Genomic DNA, 15390 nt, shown 5'->3' with positions numbered 1-15390 from the left:
AATTGTAGGATGTGTTCCCTGGTATATTTCCTACTGTACCATGGACAAAATTATAGAAAATAAACTATTTTAAAACCATGGTATAACGGAGTTGTTAGGTTTACTCAAGTATTAAAAAATATTAATTCTGTTTTAATAATTTTTTTAATCATTCTAATACTGTATAATTTTTCTTACAATTGTATGCTAATAATCAGCATAATAATATTTTTCTAAGTGACGTGTATATTGATGCCTCAAAAATAATTAATAATTATCAAAACTATTAAGTTAATTCTCGGACAGTATCCAAAGAATAAGACACAGCCTTTTGAAGTTGTTCAATACAAATTTTATGCCACTTTTTTGTGCTGCAGCTACCTCAGACATTTTTTTCGAGCAACTTTTCGATAGACATTTTGCAGACTCAATATTTCAGTAAATCGTGGCATATGTCACTGGCACGTGCTGTAGGAAATGTTTGTGTACAAGAAACAGGGATTTGTCAACATGTATTTAATATAAATAATAGAACTAAGCAAAATAGGTGAAAATGGTAGCGATATCTACATTAATTGGAATTAATTAACATGCAAATAGTGCTTAATGTGAAGGAAACAGGATTTTTTCGGACATTTGCCATCGTTCAGTGAAACAAGAAATCAGTAACACTACGTTTCGAGATCTGCAATCTGATTTTTTCTTCACGTAAAGAACTAACATAACACATAATTACAAACTAGGTTAAAATAAACAAATCATACCAAAGCATTGTGGCACGCCTAAGTCAGGAATCACAACCACCATGTTATTTGTCAACTTCACTAACTCTAAAATCATGCACTTAATAAAAAACTATTATTAAGTTTTTTTATTAAGTATGAAGAAGAGATCAGATTGCAAATCTCGAAACGTAGTGTTACTGATTTCTTGTTTCACTGAGCGATGGCAAATGTCCGGAAAAATCCTTTTTCCTTCACAATCCTTCATCGTCAAAAAAAACCTTCAAACAAAGTAATGCTTAATGTGTAAAAAACCTCGACGAATAGAATACAACGGAACAAAATTGTGTCATCACCGGTTTATTACAAATGGTTCTACAGCTACAAATATCGCAAGAAAGAATCCTATACTTAGGTTTTTTGCCGTGAGAACCGATATATAACACTTTCCTCTATGTAATGTTCCTTATTACAGCATTCTGACTGCGAGAGAAGAAACTTTGTAGATAATTGCTATGAGATTGTATACTGTGGAAATACACATGCATTTCCTCCCTCTCTCTAATTTAGGTGGTGCATAACATGCTCTACTACGTGTCGATGCTGTCAGAAGTAGGTCAGCTCTACTCAGGCAACGTTGTGTCTCTGAATATAAAGTTTTATTTACAAATATATTATGAATTGAACAGAACATTATAACTCCAAAATTCACAGAGACGTAATACTAGAAGACCATTTATTAAAGAGGCGTTGAGTCACGTTGTTTTACTTACCTTGAGTAAATTTATAGACAAATTTGGAATAAAAACTTTCTTTAATAAAAGTGTTCATTTTCCATTTATTTTTTTAATAGATCAGCTGTACAAGCAAAGACTTAGAACAGAAATGAGCACGTTCATTTCTTGAAAGCAAATGACAACATACATTTATTTCCATACATTACACCTCTAATTGAAAAAAAAATTATTAAAGAAAAAACTAAAGAAAATATTTTTCAAAATTCATGAATATTAAAAAAAACTTTAATGTTCATAAAACACCCAAATTGTAATGTGTAACATGTATATCCAAATATTTCCCAGGCTTATTTATATAATCAATAATATTCCAAAAACGACATACTGCATTCTTGAATATATTCACCAATAAAAAGAATTTCAAAACCACCCAAGCTAGTGTTTAGTAGAAATACTAAACTGAAAAATCTTCTGATACTTTCCAAATTGTCATCCATTGAATTCAGAAAAGAACAACAATTTTACGAGTCAACCGCGTAAAGACAAATAATGTAACACTTGCAAAATTATAAAATCGTCCAATTCTTTTCTAGTAGTAAAACACTGAAAACGTATCCCATCAGAGGAGAAATTAATTTTAAAACTAAAAAGTTAATTTATCAATTAAGGTGTAACAATTCTTTGTGAAATTGATTATGTTGCATTTAAAAAGCCCCATTGCATATAACAATGAATAATCGATGTTGGTCTTCTGAAAACATGGTGAAATATTGGTTTTCACAACATGTATTTCAAGTATATATGTGAATGAAATTATGAATAAAATTTTGATTAATGCTGTTTACTGAAAAGTGGGGAAATTACCCCAAAGATGGGAAAAAATCTAATTTAGTACATTTTGAACCGCAAATTAGTTAATATTAAAATATACAATACGCTTTGGTCTTAATACAAGGATATTTTATAAATTGTATTCGTTGTGTAATAAAGTTTTTCTAAATTGCGTTTTTAATCTACTTTATAAATCTTTCACTGTTTATGATAAGTATTTTTCTTAGCTGATAATGTTAAGAAGGTTTGTTTTGCTTGAGTGTTAAACCACTTATAATAAAATACATGGACGTGTAAAATAGCTATGAACATACACGTTTAAATGAATGTCTTGATCGATGAGACAAGGTGTACTCTAAAATCGGCATTGGAAGTATAATTTACATGAACAAAAAGTGCTCTATACGGCCAAAAACTTACAAAAGTGTGTGAAGCAGCTGGAAACGTCTACTAAAATATATACTTCGAATTACGCACATAAGTATCTATGTAGACCACTAATAAAATAACAAGTGTTTACTGACAGTAGCTCATTATCTATAAAAAATTACAACCTTACAGCTCTTAATAACAATAATTTTATGACAAAATTGCTGCAAGCGCTGCGTACAAACTGCTTATGGCTTATTTTATTGGCCGTTACACGTGCTGCTTAGTTTTACATGACTGAATAACACAAATATTTGTGATACTCTATTTAGACTAAAATAGTAAACTGACAGTCGTGATTTCTGTTAAACAGTATGTTAAAACCAAAGAAGTATTATTTAAAATCCAATATGACTGAGGTAATCAACAATAGTGTATGTCAAAGACTTCTAACACAATCCTCTTATTTTACAACATGCAAAGGTTTAGTCATAAATTGGCATTGTATTACAACCAATGGAATTTCATGGCATTTCTTTTATTACATCAACGGTTCATTGGTTGACTGAGTGGTTATTCATTCTGAGTTAAAATTGTGTACTGAATCAAATATCTCTATAATTGTTGACACTTTTTGGCAATTAAAATTGATTTTTTGGAAATAAAATTTATTATCAACCACCGCTGTCATTTTTTGTTTGGTTTCTTTTATTGTTATGAAATGGTTTCTTTAACTTTTGTGGTCTTAATTAAATAAAAAAGATACATTTGTTTTATATATGTTTATTTGTTTGCTTTTAGCTTTATTTATATAACGTACATTTACTGTTTGAAGTTACACTATTTTTCTTGTAATAGTAGAAAGTTTCATGGAACTGTAACAAACAGTTTTACTACTTAAAGTGGTATGTGTAGTTTTCCTTATTAATTAATAACAAAAATAGTTTAATTAAATCAACCAATCAATCATCTTTATCTTTTTACTTACTGGCAATTGGTAGGCAAAACTTACTGCACTTACTACTACAAGGATGATTTTGAACTTTTAGAATCGATATGGTATTCAGGATACCTACATGTGGGACCGGCCACTTCTGAGATACTATGTCATGTCGACAATGAGGATGGATTATGGAAATATCTCTGTATCGTTACACACTGTTTTTCGATGTTTCACCATCTTCCATTCAAAGTGAAAGGGCCGATTTACTTCCTAGTGCCAAGACATGAAAACCCCTTTAACCCTAATACTAAGTGACACCCGTCTGTAACAACAGTTTGCCCCATTACCTCGACGTTCGCGGTTAGTAAAGTGCTCCTGAACGTCTATTTGGTTGCCTAAATGTTAGTGATACGTAGGTTTTTTTTTTGTGTACCCAGTTTTACTGAGACATAACATGTCTGGAATATTACTGAAGTTAGTTTTCATTGTTAAATCTTTCGTTATAGAATTGAATTAAAATATTTTTACGATTATATTCACAACCAAAAAGTTTAAAGCATAGCCTACATTGTTTATTGCTTACCTTAATGTTTAAAATTATAAAACTGCTTGATTGGCATCAAATTTATTTTTGAGTTTAGGCCATTCAGTTACTACTAGGTTTAGAGTACCACTATCAGGACACTGTAGATAAAAAGCATTTATATTATAACTCTGATTTTTTACAACATTAAATAATATTTCTGTCTATGAAAAATATGTTCCCATAATTTAAAGGCAAATTAAAAAAAAGTCTTATACTTTTTACAGTAGAAATGTATTGCAGTAACGCGTATGTGGTCGGATGACACTAACTGCTTCGTTAGTCTGGTTAACCCGTGGAAAAAATAATCCCTACAAACTCAAAATGTACTGTACTGAATGTTTTAATATTTACCGATACAAATAGGAATTCCGGTTACACAATCAAGAGCATTTGAACATTATAATTTGTATATTTCATTAAAAATACCAGTTTATAAAACAAATAAATTTGAGTATTTTCTTATATTTGTAATTACTATTAGCCTACTTCACAGATGGAAATTAAAATATGTTAACCAATTATCACAAAAAACATGACTAAATCTAGAAACTTTTTTACATAGTAACACAGGCCTGCAAGTTGCAATGAGCTTTCCCTATTATGCGTAACAGACCCTTTTTGATTTTAATTAATCATTGGTTATCGAGACAACTACTAATCAATTTACCAATTTAAATAGTTTTAAGAATTAATTGTGTTTCTTTAATTAATGATCCATTAATTTAATAAAGTTTTTACGTTGATACCCCGATTATTCAATTATAAAAAAAAAAAACACCGCAACATGTATTACAGGCATGTCATTACACTGTACGCCAAAGCTAATGCTTATTATTTTTCCAGATAATCGAAACTCTCATGTTCTTAGTCGTGTCCAGCTATATTATTAGGGTTGTAGCAATGTTATATTTTGCTTTGCTATGAACCTAATTATTTATTTTGCTGTTGTAATGAGTATCATGCGTATTAATTACGATATCTATATATAATTTCCTTCCCTTTCGTTAAGAGTGCAAAAGCTATTCTGTTACAATCACTGAATATTTTTTTACACAGAAAAAACTTCGCAATCTCGTTGTTAGAGTAACTCACGCGTTAGTATTATGTATGTCGTTTTTCCAATAAAAGTATGATAATATCACAGAATGTCATATAACTCGATTTTGACTATAAACTACAACACTCTTAATGGATCTTTTAATTTGTGTAACTTTGTGGGTTAATATAGCAGGTCGCATTTTTTTTTAAACATATGAACAAATGTACCAAAGCTTAGAAAGAAAGAATTTCATTAGAGGTAGCCAATAACAGGAATCAGGATTTCATATGTGAAAACTGTATCACCTTCCACTTCCTTTCCAACTGCTATTGCACTTGTATCTCAATAGTACGTTATTGATTCAATAATTAATATAGATCAACTAAATAGTAGCCTACAGGTACAGAGGAAATTACCCTAATTAAGCAGAATAGGGCCATCATAGATAAGGACAAATCATTACCCTTTCTTTACATTATAACACTGATTTTTTACAAAATTAAATAATATTTCTGGCTATGAAAAATATCTATCTATTGTACAAACTGGCAGATGGACAGACAGACATACATACGAATAAACTGCAATTTTACCTCTTGACACTGAAAAAAGTTCTTCTTTGGACCAAAAGGAAGATATATACTAGGCTTTAACTATATAGGAACTTTCTACCAAGAATTATTCTTTCAGGCCTTTTATAATGAAGAACGTGGAGGCAGATAGAATGTGATATTTGATCAAGACAACTTTGATGTGTATGATTTAATGTCAGGTTGAGGTATAGACGTAGGTACATTATCGTTTCAACAAATCTGGGCCCCAAGATGCCTGTGTAAAGGACTGATATTCCCCGTGTTATGACAGAAATTTGTGTGACGGTAATTATAAAAAAATACTATAATAAGTTTAGCAGTGGCTTTATACTTTAACATGTTCGTATACTTTTATAAACATAATAAACGTAATCCCTTTATTATATAAGAGTTATAGATATATTAATTACAAAACTGTAACTAGTTTGATTCTAAATTTATTACTAGAGTAAAACAATATAATGGAGTAAAATATTTATTAATTTATCTCATAAAAATGTATAAATAACACACATATTTAAGAATTACTAAACTGCATTTTTTTAGCTAAAATGTACTAGTTAATACAGCTCGTTATATATTACTGAGTGAAGAGTAACAATGAAAGATATTATATGGCATTCAATGAAAAGCGCTTGTGATGTGCATCACACTGATGTCAGAGTAGCGATTATATAGGTCCAGACATAACGACGTTTACTAGACGTTTTACAGTCCGTTGAGAAGAAGATCCTTATGCCTCAACAAGAAATGTTTCTAAAACATTACTTTGTAAAGCGTTTTACATGACAGTGGTTGTAAAACGTACAAAATTCGTTTAGTTCATAACTAAATGAGGATAATTTCTATCGTTGAGTAAAATGTTCTTAAATAATTATTATAGTAATACAATTAGAAAACAACATTGCTTTATTAGATAAACTAACCTTCGTGTTAAATGGTAACGTTAACAGACACAAAGCTCTTTATTGAGCTGATGTCAACCCTCATCGGATGAGAGAGAAACATACACCGCACTTTGAAAAATTAAAGGTTTGGTCTGGCATTGTGAGGGATCAATTTGTTGGGCCCGTTTCTTATTGATGGAAACCTTAATGCCTAGATATACCCGGAAATGTTACAAAAAAACAGGTTTATCCTGCTAACCAAATAGCAACCAACAACTTTAATGAAGTTTAGTTCCAGCAGGATGGAGCACCTAAACACTATGTCCTGCATGCCCGCGAGTGTTTAAAACAATATTTCTTCAAATCGCTGGATAGGCAGAAGGGAAAATATCGAGTGGCCACCAAGATCGCCAGATGTATCTAGTTGACTACTTTGTGTTGGTTCACATTAAAAACAACGTCTATAAAACGAAATCCCAATGCATTAATGACCTTAGATACAACGTGCCGTTTAAAATTTCTACAACAGGCTTGGACATGTTCAAACTATCCTGGGACAGTAGTTTGAAATCTGATATATAACTGGTACTGGTAAGTAGGTTTATAATTACCTAAAGTTATTGTAACTACTGGTGCTGCTGAACGATTATCTAAGGATCACCTCATCATTGATTTATTACATGTTTAAATCTTACCGGAATGTCATGCATTCGCAACACTCACAGTCTACTACACATTACTGCCCATATAAAGGCTTATTGCTTGTACCGAACTGCTCTCCATGGCTCTACTCCTGTCTCAGTTATATCAGCATTCGTTACAATACACCGAGTCGATTATCTATGGTGGTAATACGACTGTAAGCTTCATTACACTTCATTACAACATGAAGAAATAGAGTTTTATTATTCTGATGATTAGAATACATTACGGAATCGATTGTCCAAAGAAATATCCCTTTTACATGGGACAACAACACAAATAGAGTTCAAGTTAGAGAAATAATTAAGTTGTACTAAAAATAATGAGTAATTGAATAATTTTCTGACTATGTTATTAAATGTCTGACTCATTTTGGCATGCAATGAAACTACCTGTAGAGATCCGGGGTTTTCTACGGGGGTAGTCAAAATATTCTAAATATAATATAATTGTTGTTTAATGCTTTTAATGTAGACCAATAAGGTGCATATTTGAGTGAAGTCTGAGATATTTTAGGGATATGTAGGAAAATAAGTTTCTGCACACAGTTGGCCAGCCTGAGCGAGGGACTCGTGAACTCCCAGCTAAAAACCTCCTATATACTTCTGGATACTAACCCGGAAACCGTTGGATACATTACTTCAGGTTATTTCTGATTTTAACTTAAGGCCTCAGGACTTACGAAGTGCGATGTTTAGATTTTATAGTTGTGCACCAGGTGACAAAGAACATACATTATCCTAATACTGGATGGCTTCTGGGCATGAATTAGATACCAGAAGTGCTCTTTTGTATGCCAGTTGTAGATGATTTCAAAGCAACGCAACACATCAGTTCAGACAATTACCTCTAGAATTCTACAAATTCAATTCTATTGACTGAATGCTTTGCTTTTGGTAGTATACACGTTGCCAATTCAATTAGATATAAAAGAATAGTATTGAATAAATAGCATCAGATGAAGTATTAAACATATAAATATTCGTTTTGTAGTTTATCATCACATTCACATTCTGTGCATTTTCTTATGTGTGTTTGTGTTGCAGAATTATGTTGAGCGCTGAGGGCCGTCTAGATGTATTGTTCCATCTCTGATTAACTATTGCACATAGTATCACTGGTTAGGAACCATTTCTTCCACTCTACTGATTCCGCTCGGAATTGAAAATTAGCCAAAAGACACAATACTGATCTTTTACTAGTACTCAGTGTTTCGATCTATGTGGATCTCTTCATGTAGCTCTCAATTCAAGATTTCAGTGAGCAAACCTTCAAAACGGTTTTCAGATTTCACAAAGCCTGGGGATAGCGTGAAGGAATACGAAAATGTAACCCTGAATAAGATATAGCTATCGGTAGTTCTTAAAAGAATTAAATTTAGTTCCAAAAATTTGATTTGATTATTTTACGTAACAAAAATATTCAGTAACTAACACTTTATATAAGTAACATCTTATAACGGTTAAAATATTTCAATACGTGCGGTTTCAGTAACACATTACTGTATGGCAAAGCTAGATGCTGAAAGCCAAAATATTCACCAATATTTCTATAAATATATATACTGTACATACATAAGATGATGTTTGTATATATGACATTGATCGATAAATTACATGAAAGTTTGCATGAATATGTATTTTTCTACGGAGAAGGTTTGTACGATATGCCCATTGAAGCATAATGTTCCCAGACGGCGCTGTATAAGGTAAAAGTATTCAAAGCGCTATGTAGCAAACTTACTACCGCGCACCATTTTTATCACGCCTTACTGGTAAATTTAAAGTTTATACACCTACTTTAGAAAGTAATGAATTGCGTTAAACATATATTACAAAATCAATTATTGTACATTATTATGTCTGTTTTACTGTATGCGTGTATGTCAAATAAATCCTTGTGCGGGATAAAAAGAACTTAAACTTTATATTGATGTATATTTAAATTCGGTTATTTGTTTTACAATCGAATGAATACTTGAGAAAGTTAGGCATTGCTTGTATAGTAGATTCAATTATACAGCAGTGCTAAAAGTAAATATTTGATCACTGAACATTATATTCAAATTAAAAATAAACAGTTGGACGCTAAACGATGCAGTATATATGCATTTAACCACTACTTTACCACTTGACCAAGCGTTGACCAACATTAGGTAGACATTTACATAGCTAGTAGTTGTAACCCAATAGCTTACATGATGCACGTACATTTATACTACATCACGTTCATTCTTCCCGATTAAAGTAAGGTTTTTTTGAGTTTTTATCTTTTGATGTGTTGAAAAATCTGTTTTTCAACATAGATTGGCTATGGTGAAGTTATAACCATAATCGTATTACACTATCCCATTAATCTTCCTCTTAGTTTTCCGTCTACAATCTGGACTCCATCTCCTCTGAAAAGATCCATAAACCGTAGATGTAGAAGCTGAAAATAAATCCTTTCAATAGTTTTGAAATCAGAGACCAAAAGACTTCAAAATTGTATTTTCATAGAATACTATGATATGAGAATAGGTGTTTTAGACGTAAAAACTAAAAAAAAAAAAAACATTTTTAACTTCTTATTCGTCGTTTTTTAATATATTCTGAAGAACTTGACTCTAGATTAGAGGAGTAGTTTGTGACAGCGTCATATTCCTGACGATAAAATAAGAGGAGGGTGAACTGGGGTTAAACCCAACATTCACAATGCATCAAACCTTCCTAGCATCACTACGTTTTGTACAGAAAACTCAGTAGCTTCTCCTTGCTTGGAGATATTGACAAGACTACCGTGGCACACTCAATTCTGTTATCAGTAAGTATACCTCTCATCTTGATTACAATATATATTTTTAGTATAGTTGTCTCGTATATCTATGCAATTCAGAGTTCATTATGAGCGTCTTTGTTGACTTTTTTATATTTATTGAGATGAACACGACTCTATGAGTGAATTCTGTAATAATTTAATAAAGAAGAAACAACTAGTAAAGTATTTCTTGTGTAGTAAAGTGAAAGTTTTAGACTTAAGCCAGGGAAGTTTTTTTAAAGTAAAGATAGTTTAGTTACTTTAAATAATTATTGATCTTTCTATACTATATAACACAAAGTGAGCTTTCCTGAATATGTTCTACAACATTTCATCATAGCTTGATTCATTACATGGATCTAGATGCTTTGAGTTCTATTAAAAGAAGTACTGGAACATTATTAGGACCAAAAACACGACTTTATTGCTAGTTTTACGTTGGTGCTTTAGAGATATATTTATCAAGTTATCAAAATGTATATAGTAGACATAAAGTCGCATGTTTTAACACAATAACACTTTACCATATTCATATATTAGGAACGATTACATAGGCTTGCTTTTTAAATACCCTGTTTCATGGTTTTACATTTACTAAATAATGTTTTTAAACTAAATATATTTAAGTTTATTGGACATTTTCTCAAAATAAAATAATAAACATTTGGACTACGTTTGGAATCAGAAGTTTAGATATATAAACTATAAAGACACTTATTATATAGTATATTCTAATTCAAATTATTTTATCGGGTAAATCCGAATATCACATTACTAAAAAGCACAAACGTTATTGTATAAAGTTTCGATTTAATATTATAAATTTAATCTATAATATTTAGCAAATAGTAATCATCTTTAACGATTTGGCGTATATCTATCTATCAGTTTCTATTTATAACATTTTATAAACAAGAACAGTAAAACCCAAAGGCAAGTACTGTAAAATTAAATAAATAATAATTACAACTTATAACTCTCACTTTCAACATAAATAATTTATATTTAACATTCTCATTCCACTGCGTTGTGTTTAGCAACCTGTAGTTCATTCATTATTAATTACGCGATGTACTACGAGTGGAATAAAACTTTCAATGCAAAAAAGATTATGCAAACTAAATATTAATTTCTATTGAATTTATCTATATCATCCTAACAGTCATATGGGGTCATTATATATACGATTTTTCATTTGCTTTTAGACAAATAGATTAATATCATGCCAATTATGGCAAGGATAATTAATTTTAAAAAGGTAAAAATTCGTTAAATCATGCTAACGAATTTGTATTTTTCCATTACGACCAAAGATAAATAGATTGCAACAACAATTTAACATAAACTTAGTGTGATATCAGAGCAACCATTTTAACCTTGAAACATTGTACCGTTTTAAATACTAAACTACCTGTCTACTTCCGCAAAACATCTTTAAGAAAAGTAAGTCCCATGGTTTTGTTACAATTAGTTAAAATTTATATTTATCTACAAAATCATTAAAACGGGCGGCAGTGTAAGAAAGTTGTCAAACTGAGGAGGCAGCAGTGAAAGTGGTAAAAGTTGACCAATTGCTATCTTGAGAGTCTTCAATCCCACAATTTGCAAGAGAAAAAGGGGTGTCAGGCACAGTTAACCTCTAGACCACTGTGAGGAAACTGCAAACTCTCCAAATAGCTGATTTTGAACATATGATTTTGGAAATGTGCAAAACCGCTGTGTAACTGTGTGAAACCGTAACGTGTACTTCTTCATGTCCCCGTGACAAACATTTTGCAGTCTACAATCAACCTGGCTGCCCGGCTACACCTCATCCCCTTCTGCCACCACCAGTAGTATAATGATATATAATAAAATAGGTTCATCAGTATATATTTTATGACTACAAGGTCAGAAGCTATTTAAGAATAATACTAAATTTATTGGTTTAAGAGCCTAATTGTGGCTTATGAGTTACGAGTTGGTAATAATCAGGTATTCCTAGGCTGGAGAGCGTTCCATATGAACCGTGAATTGTTTAATTCTGCTACTATATTAGCCCGTATTTGATGCAATGCATTTTAATTTACTGCTTATGTTTAATGTATAACTTAGTTTTTGTTTACACCCCTGCTTTCTTCGTTACTCTGAAAATCATTATATACAGATTACGTCATATCACAGTTAATAATTCAGTAACTGTTATGTTTGAAAAGTAATGAGATTTTTTAAAGCTAATGCTAATACTTTTTGTGTTTTATAAATATTTACAAACTATATTAACTGTTGTTATTCTTAAAATACTGTCATAAAATACTATACATTTACATTTGGGAAAATCTAGATATATAGCACAAATTTAACAAAAAATAACATATTAATTTAAAAATATTAATGAGACATTTAGATGGCAAAGGCACGGTTACGTTCTATAGTTCTATGATATGGCATATCTTTTGGCGAGGTGTGGTAAGAAGAAGTCAATTCAATGTTTTGCAGCACAGGTAGATATTAGGAAAATTGTCAAAATAATATTAAATTTCGGCGTTTTGCATTTTTGTATTAACTGTTTAAAATTTAAAGATAAATGCTTGGCCTTGTAAACCTGACGAGAAAAGAATCCAGTAGTACGCAAGCAAATGTATGCGTTTTTCCTTTTATGCAATTCGTCGAATGTTTAAACGTTACACTGTTACTATTTAAACAATAGTGTTGTGAAATATTTTACTTCCAATCATCTACAATCGCAATCTTCATTGCTTTCGTTTCATATAAAGTCATATTTTCCGGGAGCGTAAAAATTACCCTTAGAATGGGTTTAATAAGGAAAACAGATCAAATGACAAACTTAGAATTAAATGAAATAAATCAGTGTTATAGAAATTATATATATGTACGGTATGTAATTCTTTGTTATTAAGTATTTTTTGTAATATATTATTAAAGTATTAGAACAAGATATTATTTACCAAGTTGCTATTAATGGTATATTTTTATCACAATCATTACAATGCAGACGTATATATATCATATAGATATTTTTATTATAAAATATTGTATAACCTAAAAAGTGTGCCATATGACAAAATATCAACATAACAAATTTCAACAAATATATACATTTATCTGCCTGCATTCCCTGTCGTCGTATAGCAGCTATAAGTTGATTAAAACAATCTGTTTCCTCAAAACAATGAAATCCTATTTAGATAACATTTTCGTGTGGACAACGTGTTCTTTTCTTATTGTAATTATATATTATTAAAGGGATAATTTAAAATTTAGTAATTTAGTATTAAAAATACTTATTAAATCATCAAATGCATATTTTCATATAAATTTTAAATTGCTAACCGCTTTTAATAAATAATTCGATTATATAAACTCGTACGTCAGTTTAAGAAGTGTTGTAGTAAAATCTGAGGAATATTTTAAAAGGATGTGTCTTAACGTAATAAAGAAATATATAGTCAAATGAAACCATTCCATGGAATACCACGCATAATAAAATATAATATTTCATTATAATTTTTTAGATCATTACAAATATTTTGCTGAAGCATACATACTTTAAAAAATAAGACACTTTTACTTTCAATCTGAATTTGTTTTAAGGAAGTTCCTAGTGTTTACCTAAAAAAGTAGTGTTTTATAAAAGTAGTTTTGATTTTTTATCTTCAAGTTCAATGAAAACACTTTTGCGTCTTATCGAATTTTAGCTCCTCAACTTCTTATTAATTTATACATTGTACTTGGAATCAGTAAAAGGTGACTGATGATAAAATGTGACTTTTATACAAATTGAAGTAGCCGTAGTAATACTGCCTATGTTCTACAACTTTTAATCTTTGTCAACTTTTATAGAACAAGAATGTATTTAAACAAATAAATAAGTTTAAAATTTATTACACACAATGGCCTAAAAAGTACTATTGTCTTTACTTAAATGTAATACATAATATACACATGTATACGTAGTGAAATATGATTTCAATATGGACTCATATTTAGCCTGTAGAATGCTGAATAATTATAGAGAAAACCGCAAATTTTTAGTTAATTATACTCAGGCTTTAATGAGTATCTTGTCACTATGATCCATAGCTGGAACTGTTACACAACTGTTACATAACTACGACAACGTTAAAGTAAAAAGTTCCACTGGAACTCTCGGTCCCCGTTCCAACATTGAGGACGGTTGGTCCTTGCAGCTGTAAACACGGATCACTAGAAAATATTGTAGACTGGTACTGGGGCCGGGACGGTAATTATAACTATGATATATTAGCGGCGCTACACATTGCCGTAGGCTGTCTTTCTAGTCGCGTGACCATTTGATACAGCCAATGAGCGATTTCGGCTAACTGACTCGTTGCAATACGCATTATCCACTTAGCCATTTTTCATCGGATATATCTGTACTGTTGGGAGATATAACATGTACTGTTGCTGCTTCTCCCACTAGTACATGTTACAAATCTGTCCCTACAAAGTGGAGAGTTTCCCAAGAAAATGAAATTCGCCAAAGTCATTCCACTGCATAAGAACGGAAGCAAACACAGTGTTGAAAATTATAGGCCGATATCGCTCATTTCAACATTTTCAAAGATTATAGAAAAAATTGTCCTGATAAGAATCTTTGAGCACCTTAACAACAACAATATCTTGACAACGAGTCAACATGGCTTCCTTCACAAGAAATCAACTCAGACAGCTCTTGTTGACATGGTAGAACACATAGTGGATAGCATGGAGGAAGGCAAAAAATGTCATTGGTATGTTTATGGACTTGAGTAAGGCCTTTGATTGTCTCGGCCATGACCTAATACTTGATAAACTGAGATTTCTTATATTTCGGGATGATCCAATGAAGTGGTTTAAGAGTTACCTCAGTGATCGTGAGCAGCTTGTGGAGATCAGACAGATGGAGACTAAGACTAGGTCTAGCCTCCTACCAGTAAAAAGAGGTGTTCCACAAGGGTCGGTCCTTGGCCCGATTCTTTTCATTTTATATACGAATGACCTGCCTCAGTACGTTGAGCCTTTAAGCCACACAGTTATGTATGCTGACGATTCGGTTTTGTTAACAGCACACAAATCTTTAGAAACCCTTGAAGTAAATTCTTTTATAGCTGTAAACCTTGCCATTGAATACTGCCAGAGCAATGACTTAGTCTTCAATGAATCAAAGACTACCCAAATCATCTTTGGAAGCAAGAAACAAGAA

This window comes from Homalodisca vitripennis, chromosome 4 (genome assembly GCF_021130785.1).
Source record: "Homalodisca vitripennis isolate AUS2020 chromosome 4, UT_GWSS_2.1, whole genome shotgun sequence".
NCBI classification, from domain to species: Eukaryota; Metazoa; Arthropoda; class Insecta; order Hemiptera; family Cicadellidae; genus Homalodisca; species Homalodisca vitripennis.
Note: the sequence above shows the minus strand (reverse complement) of the source record.